The sequence below is a fragment of the Syngnathus floridae genome, chromosome 16, assembly GCF_059516105.1.
Source record: "Syngnathus floridae isolate MCC-2025c chromosome 16, RoL_Sflo_1.0, whole genome shotgun sequence".
NCBI lineage: Eukaryota > Metazoa > Chordata > Actinopteri > Syngnathiformes > Syngnathidae > Syngnathus > Syngnathus floridae.
The window spans coordinates 5702626-5716595 of record NC_142428.1 but is presented as its reverse complement, the minus strand read 5'-3'; the positions used below and the strand labels follow the sequence as shown (position 1 = coordinate 5716595).

The 13970-nt window shown below is 41.6% G+C and overlaps 1 long non-coding RNA gene across 9 annotated transcripts in view; it reads left to right on the top strand.

Annotated features, from left to right (window-relative positions):
• LOC148385285 (uncharacterized) overlaps positions 1 to 13970 on the top strand; it is a 194214-nt gene that overhangs the window by 68038 nt on the left and 112206 nt on the right. For 2 of the 9 annotated variants that reach the window (XR_015853079.1, XR_015853069.1), the window contains one exon: positions 12104 to 12811. The exons of 5 other annotated variants lie outside the window; for them this stretch is intronic. This is a non-coding gene — a long non-coding RNA (uncharacterized LOC148385285). Of the gene's footprint in view, positions 1 to 2303; positions 2461 to 12103; positions 12812 to 13970 lie in introns of those variants that run through there. 2 more of the 9 variants (XR_015853078.1, XR_015853074.1) reach the window with 2 other exon arrangements.

Sequence of the window (13970 nt, the reverse complement as noted above, 5' to 3'; positions counted from 1 at the left end):
AGTTGATGCTTCCGGAAAAGGGGCCGAGGAAGACTGGCGATGACAGCCATGCTCGGAGGAAGATGGTAACAAGATGTGATGCATAACACATGAGAGGATGGGGTGTCATTACAGGGGGATGAGCAGGCTTCATCAAGCACATCAAAAATGCATTTCAGATGACACCCCGCTTGTGATGCGCTCACTTACAGAGACAATAACAGTTATTATGCTGTGTTGTGTTTATTGGGAATATGGAGGCAGTTTGCGTACAGATGGGTTATTGGATTTTCATGTGTTGGAAGTTTTTGTGGTTGAGTTGTGAGTTGCAGTGCAACAAGTAGGCTATATTTAGAATGTATTCATAACTTCAGTACTTGTTTTTTTGTTTTTTTATTATATTTTTAGTTCTAAGTGTGCTGGAAAAAAATATACTTTTCATAAAAGGAAGACAGCATCTCTTAAGAAGGACCTATTTTGGTATTTCCTGTTCCCCATCCCTGGTATTCCCTTGCTGAACTCTTCAGGGCAACCCAGAAGTCTGCTGAGATGATGCTGGGAAATTAAAGAGAAGCACACAAAAACAAAATCTGCTGAGCTCTTAAAAGTTGTAGGGCAATAATGTTTTCCTCCACTTGCCTGTTAGCTAACAAAAATGCTTACATACAATGAGACAAAATACACAAGAGTGATCAATATTTTATGTAACGGCTCAGGCAGTTGGAGGTAGGGAGAAGATGAGAAACATATTGGATTCATTCATCTTTTTTTTTTCCAGATTATCTAATTCAAGGTCAGTTTGATATACGTACACTTTTGCCTCCCTCTAATCCATCCATTTATTTTTTTGTCACGTTACAGTTCGCTATATAAAAATAATTTATGGGCAAAGTTTATTCATCCTTTTTTAATTTTCTAATTAACTCTTTCCTGGATGAAATATAAAACCATTTGAATCAGTGCTATCTGGTAGGTCAACCCACCCCCTTGAGTCACGAGTGTCACGATCCACCCTACTCACCATGTCACTGTCCACATTCTCCTTCCCTGCTCAATGTTCCATGACAACAAGGTGAGGCGGACAGCAGAGGTTAGGCAGAACAGCTGCTTCCTGGGTTGGAAATTCCAGCCATTGAGGGCCATCTGTCTATATGTTCACTGATGTATGTGGGAGCCATCTATCAGGCCGCGAGCCCCGCAGCTGCCGGGGCCGTCACAGCCCAGCCTGCCACCCGCCCGCCGCCTGCCTGACTGCCTGCCTGCCTTCTCCCAACCTCAAGCCCAATACAATGAGATCTCCTTCTTCACTTTGTGACACGCAGAATAGGCTGACTTGATTAAGTCCCGGGCTCTCATTATGTTAGGTAGGGGTGTAGAATTTCAATGATAATCCATAATGCATGACCGGGGGTTTTGTTGCCATGGTGACATAAATTCAAGGTTACCAGCGCAGACGCATAATTGGGTGCGCATTGAGCGCTGAAGAGGTGCTGTTAAAATTCCCCTCATGAAAGTGGAGCATCAATCATGCTGTCGCAGATTGCAAAAGTACTCATAATCAGACGAAATGTCAGACAGAGAGAAAACGTCACAGTGGGACACCTCTTCCCACTTTTTGAAAAGTAACCCAAACAAATGTGAATAGGAAACATCTTAACCTAGTAAGATAGTCGTTTTCTGATGAAAAGCTTAGATTTTCTTTTTTGGAATAGAAAAAACTTCTACCACTACTAAAGTTGTGCTTTGACAGTTGGGAAAAATACGACTGTTACCAAATTACCCAATTACAATAACAATGAATTTTTTCCCTTAATGTAGTAATGTAAAATATTTCAAAAATATTATTTCTGCAGTATAATACTTACGTTTTGCTCACATTTTAACTGTGTGGTGACCCCTTTTTGGTCAAGTTAAATAATTTTAGCTGGATTTAAAAATCACCTTCACCTCATCAACTGTAATTGGGTTTGTGTTAAGCCCCTCCTCCGTCACGGTTTCATTGGTCCCTGGTTTTAAATGATTTTCGATACATCATTTGATGAAATAGACACCAATTATTATAGCACAACCACTGACTGGTCTGATTTCTCTGTGTGTGATCATCTTAATTTCTTTGACTTAATTCTTCACTGCTTTTACGCTTGGCTCTGTGACCATGTTTCTTCTGCTTTGAAAAAAACATCAGTATTTGGACATAGTGTTTTTTATCAGATGGCAGCTACATTTTCTATTTTCTTTAATCCCCAGTCTCGTTTTTTTTTTTCTGGCTTAATTTGTAATTAAATCGGTGTCAGTTCATTTGGCTCCTTATCTTGCTCCGCCAGGCAGAGTGATAGCCTCGGTTTGTAAAGTTCCCGCCCCAAATGATGGGAATCAATGCAGCCAAGAGCTCAGGACCTGTGTGACAAGCAGAGATTCCAGCTGCGGGCTCATCAGTCCCATTTGAGCCACAGACAAAAGCAAAGAAATATTTGCATCTTATGCCCCCCCCCCACCTTTGAAATCCTATTGACAATCTCTACAATTTTTTTAAATTGGTGGGGTTCATAGAGGTGAGCAGGAATGGTGTCATCCCCAAATAAATATATTATGAAAACAAGAAAAACAAAAATGTGTTCAATCGAATGTTCAACATCTAATCGAGTAGATGACAGCTAGTCCGATAACAATCACACAATCCTGAAATCCCCCCGTCCATCAATGCAGGACCCACTACGGTTAATAACCATACATCAAATGAGATTCATAAACCATTAAGATGGTGCTTATTATCTCTCGGACGTGCTAGTTCAGGTATTCATAGCCCGGAGGTATGAACCTCCAGACCAATAATCTCTTCCATCTATGCAATATTTCCCTCCTTTTATCACATGAATTATGCTTTGTGTCATAATTTACCGGAACATTTCTCATCCCAAGATTCATACACTGTACTGAATTCATTTTCACTGCTTGCACACTTCACTGCTATCCCATTTTTCTGCAGTGTCGCAACTACAAGGTCAAACATCGCTTGTGGAATGGAATGTGGTTGGTTCATGGTGGTAATCAGGATTTTGCTGCTGGAATTCCAGCAACTATCTTTGGGACAGGTGCATTAAAAATGTATGCTGTTTACTTAAACGCAAATGACAGGCAAGGATTTTGAAAAGAAAGTGAAGGTCTTCAGCAAGTGTCAAATCGTGAAGGGCCTTCTGACTAAAAGTTGCTCAGAGCAACAGGAGAAACTGTTTTGTTACAGAGTACAAAGGAAAACATTTTATTAGGAGGAAGACTTTTCAACTTTTTTCCCCCAGCCCCAATTTTATCTCCCTACCAAATTTGCCACATATCATTTTGATGAGCACACAAGATTCAACAGGATTCCTACAAAACATTTTCCTTCAGCTTTCATTTTAATGAGTGCCGTCATTCTTGCTCCAGTCACACACAGATGCTGGAGTTCTGTGGAGATCAACACAAGGCTTACCAAGCCAATTAAATGCTATCAGATGTTCACGCCCAACAAGCTCTTTAGCATATGTGCCACCTGTGCAGCACAGTTCTCCACCACGCTTACAGAACCAGTGTTGCGGAACCTCCCAAGTCGGGCACCCCTGTGGTATACAAATTCGTATATATTTAAAAATGTATATATCTTTTTTTCTTTCCTCTTTGCTCATTTATTTTGTGCACTTTTCAGAAACATCTGTGATGATTTAGGTCAGTCCAGACGTATTACAGACCTAATGGTGAATCGGTTTGTGCAGTAGCCAATGAATATGTCGTCACGTAGTACAAGAAGGCCGCTTGGTTAGCATCGTACTTCTTTTTTTCCACTTCATTGTCTAACCATTGACTTTACCATTAAGTTAGCACAGGTGAGTGATGGACTGTGGCACATTACGACTTATAGCATTCAGGTTACGTAGCCACCGTTGTACGTAAATCGAACACTAGTTTTCTGCTTGAAGTAAGTGAGTGTGTTTTTTCCTAATTTACTTGTTTGCCTCTAAAATAGTCTTAGCACTGATTGCAATCACTGACTTGCTCTCTTGTCTTTTATGAGTTTGTTAGCCTTTGGGATTTGGGGATCCCACTTCTCTGCATGCCCATCTATGAGAATGAGGGAGAGAGGAAGAAGGCAACTCGCTGTCCCCCACATGAACCCCTGATACTGTCCAATATGTTATATTCAGCCATTTTACTTGTCAAATGGTTGATGTGTAGCTCCTATGGAGAACAAACATGAGCAATGAGTAATGCTTTGCTGTGACCTGACCTCTACTTGTATTTATGTGCAAGTACATGTTTTGTTTGAATATAAGCAATGTGTAACCAGAGTGACACTGCCTCGGCAGAGTCCCGGCTACCCACCGGGAAAGAAAAATAAATCAATACAAGTGCGATTGGTGAATTCGAAGTAAAGTAGGAAGTTGAGAGAGGGGAGGAAAGTGGGAGGGAACGTGAGGAATATATTGGTCAAGCACGCAAGCGTGTCAACAAAGCGGTGTAAAGACTTGTCACTCTTGGTCAGCGCGCTTACTGCTCGGCGACTGGCGAGGAATGCGTCGGGTCATTCAGCTCTTTAGAATAGGCAATGCTCCTTTGGCCCTTCCTCCCTGTGCTCCACCATTGTATCTGCAAGAACATTGTTCACCAGGTTCTTTTGTGCCTTTGGAGGTCCATTCTCAAGACATGCACCAAGACCCCCTGTGCAGTTCGACCCTTGTCGGTCTTCAAACAGCTGTCCAGGATCAAGCCGGAGACACCCAAAGCCTCGCTCCAATTTGAGCCAATGCATTACAGATGTTTATCCGACTGAGCTCGACTGCAGACTAGATGATAATGCATACTTCTATCTTTTAGCACTAGGGTCTTGGACCAAGTTGACCTTCGCTAAGGATTTCTTCATTCGGCTATTTCCAATGTGATTGAATTGAGCCTAGCTTAGTGGGCCATAATAAGCTCTTCCCAATGCTCCACCGAGCAGATCTCCAATCCGCAAACGCTGACCTCTCCCCATTGTAATGTTTACAAGGTCAAGGTTGAGGGAGGTCACCGTTTCTGGCTTAGTTAAATTGCCGTGCCCTTTTTTTGTAATGGATTACCAACTTGGTGATGGGTTCATGCTCGGTGTCACTTTTATCAAGGGCAAGAGAATAATATGAGGACAAGCAAAGGATTTAAGGCTAAATGCAGACAATTCGAGCATCGCAACAGATATCGAACACATACCGCAATGGTGGTGGGATTTGCATAACCTGGTTGGAGGAAGATAGCGTAGGAAAACACTCTCTTGGAGCTGACCGTCTGAAGGATCATTTGAGTGATTTATGCAGGAAATTGTATTTGCGAAGCAAGGGAGATAATTTAATAAAGAAAGGCCTGGCCAAGTCCTTAAGAACTGAGGGGGGGGGATTCTTTGCTGAAAAATGATACGGCCGCCCGTCTGAGGGGAGTGTAGATAGTGAAGGCCAATATTTACTGTGGATCTGTGCTCCTTCTATTTCCTGTCTTAGTCTTTAACATTATCTCGTCTTGTTTCCTGAAATGTATTATACACATACATATAAATGTTTAATATATGCAAATGTAACCCTCTTTCATTTCCTTTTATGCAAATGTTGTTTCATTATTATTTGCTGGAAAAGGACGAGAATATCAGCGGATCGCCGCACGGCTTTAACTATAGCAGTGAATAATCACACAATTACAGCGGCAAAGAGAGCTGATAACGTCATGTTCATCACATGCACAGCAATAGTCCTTGACATGTTATTAGGTACTTTGTTGAAAAGGGAGATTTTTAAAACAGCAGGCAGCAGTAACAAGACAGCAGTCATGGACGATGAGCTGAAAAGTTCTCAGGATCATATAAGGATGTGTTTTGGTGACAAAGTATTTTTGTTAGGGCTTTAAGTAATGGCAACAGGTGGATACAGTTTTGTTGTGGCTTATGGTAGTTAATGGAAAAACTTCCTTTCTCTATACATTATAAATAAGAATTGTTCAAAACACCTTAAGTGATTTTTAATTTTTTTCCCATGGCACCCGGAGATCTCTGTCAGGAATCAGTGGTACACTTTTGCTTTATTCTGTTGTTGATTGGATATTTATACTTCTTCGCATTGTATCCTTTCACCACTCCAATGTTTACCCAAGAATCATAAAAACATTTAAATGTTTTGATATTTTGCTCAAATTCAGCCCATGTGTTCACATGACCGTCAATCAAGCATTTTTTTCTTCCTTTTTGCAAGAGGCAAAAATGATTGAACATGTCGGAACATGCCGTGGCTTCCACAAGCAGATCATTCTTTTTACATCCAAAGTCAAACTGCAATGATGTAACCCATCATGGAAAAGCAATGCAATAGTAAGACTACAGGATGTGCATGTCTAACTATTTGACTTGGCTTTTTAAGAGAATGGGGCGGTACGTGACAGCAAATTTGCGAGCGTGTGGTGAAATGTCAAGCTCTTTCAAGCCCACTGGCCAGCGTGGTGCACACAGACGAGTATTATAGAAGTGGGGCAATTGCAGCAAGCCCCTGTGATGGCCCATAGAGTGCTCCCTATATGCACGCAGAGTCATTGGGCAGATGTGACCTCGTCGGCACACAGAGGCTCTTTGTGTCCATGGGATTTAGAGTCCCCTGGGCCTCCTGACTCTAAACATTAACAGACTTGCTGCAGGAGGAAAGAGAGAGACCCTTACTCGGCTGACATGCAACATTAAACGGGGGCCAAGTCACACGGCGTACTTATACAATATCGTGAAGCCTCTTAAATGTACACGCAAAAGCACATTTAAGGAGTCCAGCAATGAAGAAGTTAGTGAAAATGTAGCTGAGATTGAAGAAAGGACATATCTACTCATAGTTCCAAGTTCTTACAAACAGTTTTGGCTGTCAACACTCGAGCATTCCTCAGTTGTCACAGCTTTGCATGACCTCAGCAAAAAGTTTGCATATGCGCCGATTGTTTCTGAAGATCACAAAATGTTTGTTTCACTGAGTGCAGCAAATACTCAGCTGCAATCTTGCCAGAAACATCTAGATTTGAATCTCATATGAAGTCCAATCCAGTTGAATACACAACGCTAAAATGTGGGTCAGGGGACCCGGCCATCAGCTGGCAGGAAAAAAAAAAAATCAGTGCATGCATCTAGCCAAATGATTAACCAGCTGGCAAGAATAAAAACAAGCAATAACCTACAGTCCAGTTGACCCTTGACATGGTTCTAACGCTTACCCACTGGTCAGCACTCGAGCTGCCTCTAGAGGAGTGGCACTCCAGGGACAAAGCAGAGGGGAACCTTTTAGGGGGCCCACAATGACAGTGGAGGTTGGATGAGGTCAGTAAGGTTTGATACCATCCTATTGAGGCTTTAATTGCTCATGGAGAGCTTACAGGGGCCCTCTGTGCATCCACTGTGAAAGGAGTGAACCAGTCGGGGTAATTTATAACCGGCCGGGGTGAGATTACAGGAGCACGATGCCCTTAAAAGCGCGGTATGCGTAGCGTGGCCCCTCTCTTCGGCTCAAGTGGTTCAATAGATGGCAATTGAGCTACTTGGGAGGTGGACCCACGTTCTCATCCAGCTTCTCGCCATGTAACGCTTGCACGCTCGCTTCGAGATCGCCTCGCGGAAGGATATCAATCTTAATGAAGCTGCCAGGCCAGTGTCGTATCAACTTTAGACTACAGGCCTTGATAAGCATACCAATTCGGTTTAACAATAGCTCGGGTAATAACCGGGACAATAAGGTCTCACAAAGGATGGAGTGTGGGGACATCTGAATTTTATGGCTTCTGTCCGTGTTGTTGTGCTTGTGCGTAAATTGTGTTTGAATGTGTGTGTGTGTCTGTGGTGGAGAAGTAAAAGAGAACATCGAGCTATACAAGTCATGGATGGCAGAACATCCAAATCCTGATATCTGCTTCAGCCAGATCACATACATAATGCATACTTTAAAAGTAATTGAATGTCTGTAGGGTTAACCAGTCACGAAGAGAGCATTGAACTAAGGTGGAACCTTTAAGAGCCAAAACAATCTGCCTATCATTCAGAGATTTTTTTTTCTCCCCCAACACAAAGCAATAACTCATAAATTGAGGTACCGTATTTTCCGCACTAAAAGGTGCACCAAAAAACCTCCAAATTTCTCAAAAGCCGACAGTGCGCCTTATAATCAGGTGCGCCTTATATATGGACTAATATTGAGCCACTATAGCAGGCGTGTCCAAAGTCCGGCCCGCGGGATAAGTGTATATATATCTTATATATGGACAAAGTTTTAAAATGGGCCATTCATTGAAGGTGCGCCTTATATATGGACACAGTTTTAAAATGGGCTATTCACTGAAGGTGCGCCTTATATTCCGGTGTGCCTTATAGTGCGGAAAATACGATATACGTAAAAGGTACCACCGTATGTTGGTTTACAGTCTGGCGTTATCTCAGCAACCAGATCGTCTAGAACGGAGGTTCTTATTGGCTGCTTGTGATTTGGAGGGCATTAGAGGACAATGTGTGACTTTGTGTCTATATTGTAGGCTTCCGTCACATGAGCGGCGGTGCTCTTTAATTTATTATGGTGGCTTTATTGGGGCTTTATCGCTCACATTAGCAACATTACTCGCCACTTTCATCTGCAATGTTTTTCTAGGATTAAATATTGAGGAGGAGGAGATGGTAACCACAAACTTATTTGAGAGGGAAGGAGGGAGGAGGGGATTTCCATGGCGACTTCCTTGCAAGGGCAGGCAGACATGTGGTTGGATGTTTGATGTCAGCTTGGAGGAATTTGTTTGCACAAATGGCTTATATGTCATTGAGTCCTTTTATTACCTTTCTAATTGTCGACATGGAATTTGGGCTGAGATCACATTTTCTGTATTTGAAACAGCTTTGGTACTCAAGCCGAATTTGAAATCACTCTTGATTCAGGGCTTTACGACACCAAGAAATGTGATGATCCACTTGATTCATTCATCGGATAAAAGCTGACAGACGCCACCGAGCAGACTCGCTCGTCACAGTCGGCTTTTTGAATGGCGGGCCTTTAATCTCGCTTTTGCAGTTCAAAAGAGCTAATTAAAACGACACACCAGTGCGCTTACATCACAGACCTGGATGTACCCAAGCCATTATAATCGTGACTCCTCTTGCCCCTTATCTGTTTTGACACTGATACAGACATAATAAACACACCCACACATTGCAGGTAGAAACAATTCACACTTGTATATATGATCAATGAGAAGATGATTGGTGGAGAGGCTGCACGTAGTCTATGGTGAGGCTCAGCTGGACATATGAGATATTTATAGATCCAACCACTCCGCGGATTGATTGTCTGGTGGGTTGTTTCGTATCGATCCCTCGGTTGAGGAAACTGCAAACACACCACAGGTCAGACCGACATCCACACACACCTTGGGAATCTGGAGGCTGGAAATATTTCATGGACAGGGTGGTGGGAGGCAGCAATACACAAGAGCCCAGACGCTTGAACCTCCCTGAGGTCATACAATTCGGACTTAATTTAGGAAAAATACGACATTGCGGTGAACCACTAAAAGTCCCGATGTGTGCATTTTTTTTTAGCTATTTTGGATGTTCTCAAATATAAAACAGCATTATCAACGAATGTTCATGACTTACATACTACCCTCATTATAAATCTGTAATTTATAATTTTTACACTTTGTCCAATTTGTTTGAGCTGGAGACTAGAGACCGGTAGAATTTATCAATTGTAGAATAACTGATTGTTTAGCATGAATCCATCATGTGTTATTTGATCAATTTAACATTCCTATCAATAAGGCTGTGCTGTACACTAAGTCCGGTCTTGAATCAATGTACTGGATTTCACTAAGAGGCGGCGACCAGCCTATATTTTAGAACGACCTAATTTGTTGCCTAAACAGGCTGCGGTAGAGTGCGTCAAGTCAATACCTCTGCACACCTTTGTCAATTTGCTCTTGTGTTTTTGCAGCATTACTGACTGCTTTTAGAACCCAACAAGCCGAAGTTCCTTTATTTATTTTTTTACAGTTGAAATGTGCATTTTAATGTTCTTTTTTGTGTCTTTGGTGTGCATGAAAATCTTTGTCACTGCACTGAACTGCCAGGACAGACGTGTGAACCATTCCTTGAATGAAAAGCTCCATTTCCAATTCTAAAATTGTCATCACACATTTCCTCTTTGCCATCACTGGTACCTTCATCACTTATGGAGGTAATCTCTCAGATGCCTACTGAGCTGTCAAATCATGCATAAAAGCGTTTCTGAGCTCAAAAACCTATGAATTTTAGAACTCACCAGCCATTCAACTTTCAAGGTGCTTTAACTATTAATCGATAACCTTTTCTAAATTACAAATCATGGGAATGCATATCTCTAATGTTAATTTGGAAGTCGAGATTTTTTTAAAGCGTATCAGTGATAGCTGCCTGAGCGGAAAGTAGGGTTCTATTCCTCCCTGTTTTGACATGGGAGTAGGATGATCCAAATAATAATGGCCTATCCGTCTACACCGAGCAGCTAGGCCGAGCTACTCAGCAATTACGAGGAGGTGGAGAAGGAGAGCGTAGGGAGAGAGGCCTGTGTGCCCCCGCTGCTATAATTTAGGGCGCTGTTATCCATGCCATCAGTTCAGATTGTAATTCAAGAAGCAACAGTGTGGAGGGCCTGCTCCTTTTTTATGCATGGCCATTATTGGGGGCTGGGCTGGGGAGGGGTGAGATACAGTAGTGGCTTTTAGCACACGAGAGGCCAGACATAGATTGGCTGTCCAAGTGTTTTACAATTGAATGTGCTAAAGCGCTGCCACCAGCCACACAGGAAGCCAAGCATGCGGGCCCTGATTCAGGATTTTTTCTCACTCGCCACCCCTCCAACCCCATCCACCCCTCCTGCTGTCCTCTACTGCAGGCCTCAGTCATGGCCGGTGAGGACCGGGGCTGTTATCCCCCTCGGTAATTACCACCATTAAAGCTAATCCTGCTCCAATTCAAGCTGCTTTTGTTTTCAGCTTTATCTGCTCAGTTATGGAGACTTTCTCTTTTCAGAGCAGGACACAAAAGACACAGTTTTCAGAGTTGGTAATTATCTGTTATACCACCCCTCCTTTACTCAAGCCGTGGTGGACAGGTGTATATGTGTCGTCTATCCATCTTCTTTGACCTTTGTCTGCTCTTCATATCACTAAACTCCTTTTCACTCGTTTCCATTCTGGCCAACGAGAAAGATCACATTTGGTGCTGGATGAGAGATTAACAAGATGGAGCATGAATTTATCAATCTCTGTGACAATACTGCCGCACATGTAATTATTCCGGCACTTATTAGCATGATGGTAATGCGACCGGCTAATTTTTCGCAGTAATTGCTGCACTATTTTTACGATGCCTTAACTGCTATTAATCACATTGATGATTCGGTAAATGTAGCGCAAAGATTTCTATTCATTTCCATTTCCTCTGACCTATCGCTCAGCAAATCAGCCTCTTATCACACGAATAAAAAGATCATTGTTACATAAAAGAGCCAGCTCCTTCCGTGCACGATATGCTTTAATGGATTTTTTTTTTCTCAAACATAATTTTCTTCAAATCAACTCCATGTCATCATTTTCAATTAGCACCCTCTATGCAGCTGTTGAAATCAGACTTTTTTTTGCGTAATAGTATTCAGCACATCATCGCATTTCGTACACAAACAGAATAACATAATTACAGCGAATCAATCAATCATGACATGTACGACAAAAGGAAAGAACTCAGATGTATCAACCCACACTACCTTTTTACAAAACACTCATTGAATTATTTGAAATTCAAATATTGAATCTTGACAACTTGTTAATAGTGAATTTAATTCATTGTAATTTAATTCAATTTGTTGTGGGTAAACACCGCACGATACTGGGTATCCAACCAGATAAAATTATATATATAATAATATTGAAAGAATGGCTGCTTGTGCACCTCCTTTAAATAAATAAATAAATAAATAAATAAATAAATAAATAAATAAATAAATAAATAAATAAATAAATAAATAAATAAATAAATAAATAAATAAAATTAAATCACAACCATGAACACAATTGGTGTGACTGTCACCAGGAATCCACACGGCTTTTTTGCCGGCATGATATCACGTTGCCGGAGTCACCCACTCACAGCTCAACTTGGCTCCAGATGGTGCTTCACTTCCTGGTCCCTAACCTGCTGTGCTGGGACTGTCTCTGATTGGCGAGTCCACCTGCTCCTCTTTCCTCCGCCAGCCAAATGATTGACAAGCACCTTCCCCAAACAGAGGCCCCGATGCTGCCGGCGTTCTGTCGCTGAGTGACAGCCCCCATGGTGAGCGCCTCCTCGCTGACCATTCCGGGCATGACATCATTAGTTTCTCTCTATCAAACAGCTGGTTGGGATTCCTGGTGTTCACTAAATCAGATGTGTGACTCCTCACTGAACGTAAATAACATCAATTAGGTGTCCTGCAAAAAATGCTGTCAGTGGCAGGATGCGTTGCCTGTGTGCCAATGAGGTAAATCAAAGCTCATGTTTATTGATTTAAACCAGTAGTAAGATATACAGTCATTGAGAGTTTAATTTTATTCCCAGGCTACCACTACACCAATCAAACTTGGCAATATTATAACACCATGCTGTGATCTCATTTTTAGAACAGTTCTGAGATTTTATGGAGACTTAATGGAAGTATGTCATCCAAATGATTGTTATAAAATTATTTTCCTACAACTATTGTACATTGTTGCGTTAAAGTTATATTAATGCTGTTGAAATATTTACCAAAGTTTTGATATTGTTGACCAGTCTTTGAAATAAATAAATAAATAAATAAATAAATACACAAATAAATATACCTGTCATGGTATGACATATTTTTGTCATTTTTTTTTAATTAATTAATTTTTTTATAAATTTAATAAACACACAAACACAAGCACGGATAGCTAATGACAATGTTTCCTCTTCTTTTGGGCAATATGCTGGCACAGCACCTTCAGCATTGGAGCTAGTCATCTTTCAGGCCACAGGCAGTGTTTGCCATAAGGAGCGAGTTTATTTATTTTTCTTTCCAGTTTGTCTTTCCAGCTTTGCTCCAGTACTCCATCGAATCCATCGTGTTGTTTTCAATACTTAAATACCATCAATCCAAACTTTTTGTATTTTCACTCCCTTTCCGTCTGGCCTTAATATTCCTTTCTCCAGTTTGTTTCTTCAAGGGAGGGCATATAAATAATAAATCTAGCATTTTTGTGAGCCGTCAATTAGCAGGACCTCACACCCACCTTAAAAATGACAAATTATTTCAATTTACGGCAGCAGCCTTGAGCACTGGAGTGTGTTTGATGCTGTTCCAGTTTCTCTAATTATTTGAAACCACATTGACACGAAGCGACTTTGTTTAAATCTGTTGTCACCTCATTGCAGGCAATTTGTGACCACAAGGCATTTGGATTGTTATGCTGCCGTTGTATATATTTTTCTCAACTGTGAGGAAAAGTGTGTTTCTTATTCTGTGGAGATTAGCCATCTGGCTGTGGGATGGAGGGATCTCTCTGCTTGTTAGTGACTCGCTTTCACAGTTTCTCCCTCCACCGGGCTCAAAGCGTACTGAGTGACACCGCTGCCCACTCACACTGACAAAAATACTCCACTAACTGGATGGCATATGTGAGCCATTCACCGCAGGCCTTGTGCATGTGTGTGCGTGCATGTGCAAAAAGTAAAACGAAAGATGACAAAAAGTGTTTTTTTTTTTTTTTTTTGGTCCTTTTCCATCGTCTATGGGAGACGGGGAATTAAAAGAGAAATCGTACAGATGTCTTTCCTCGATAAACTGGATTCTCACGTCAAAGTCCGGGACATCTCTCCCTCTGAGGGTTTGTGAATATTTGTCCAAACTTGGCGCGAATGGTGAGCACATGTGGGAAAAGGTATGTTGAAATATGTCGGACAA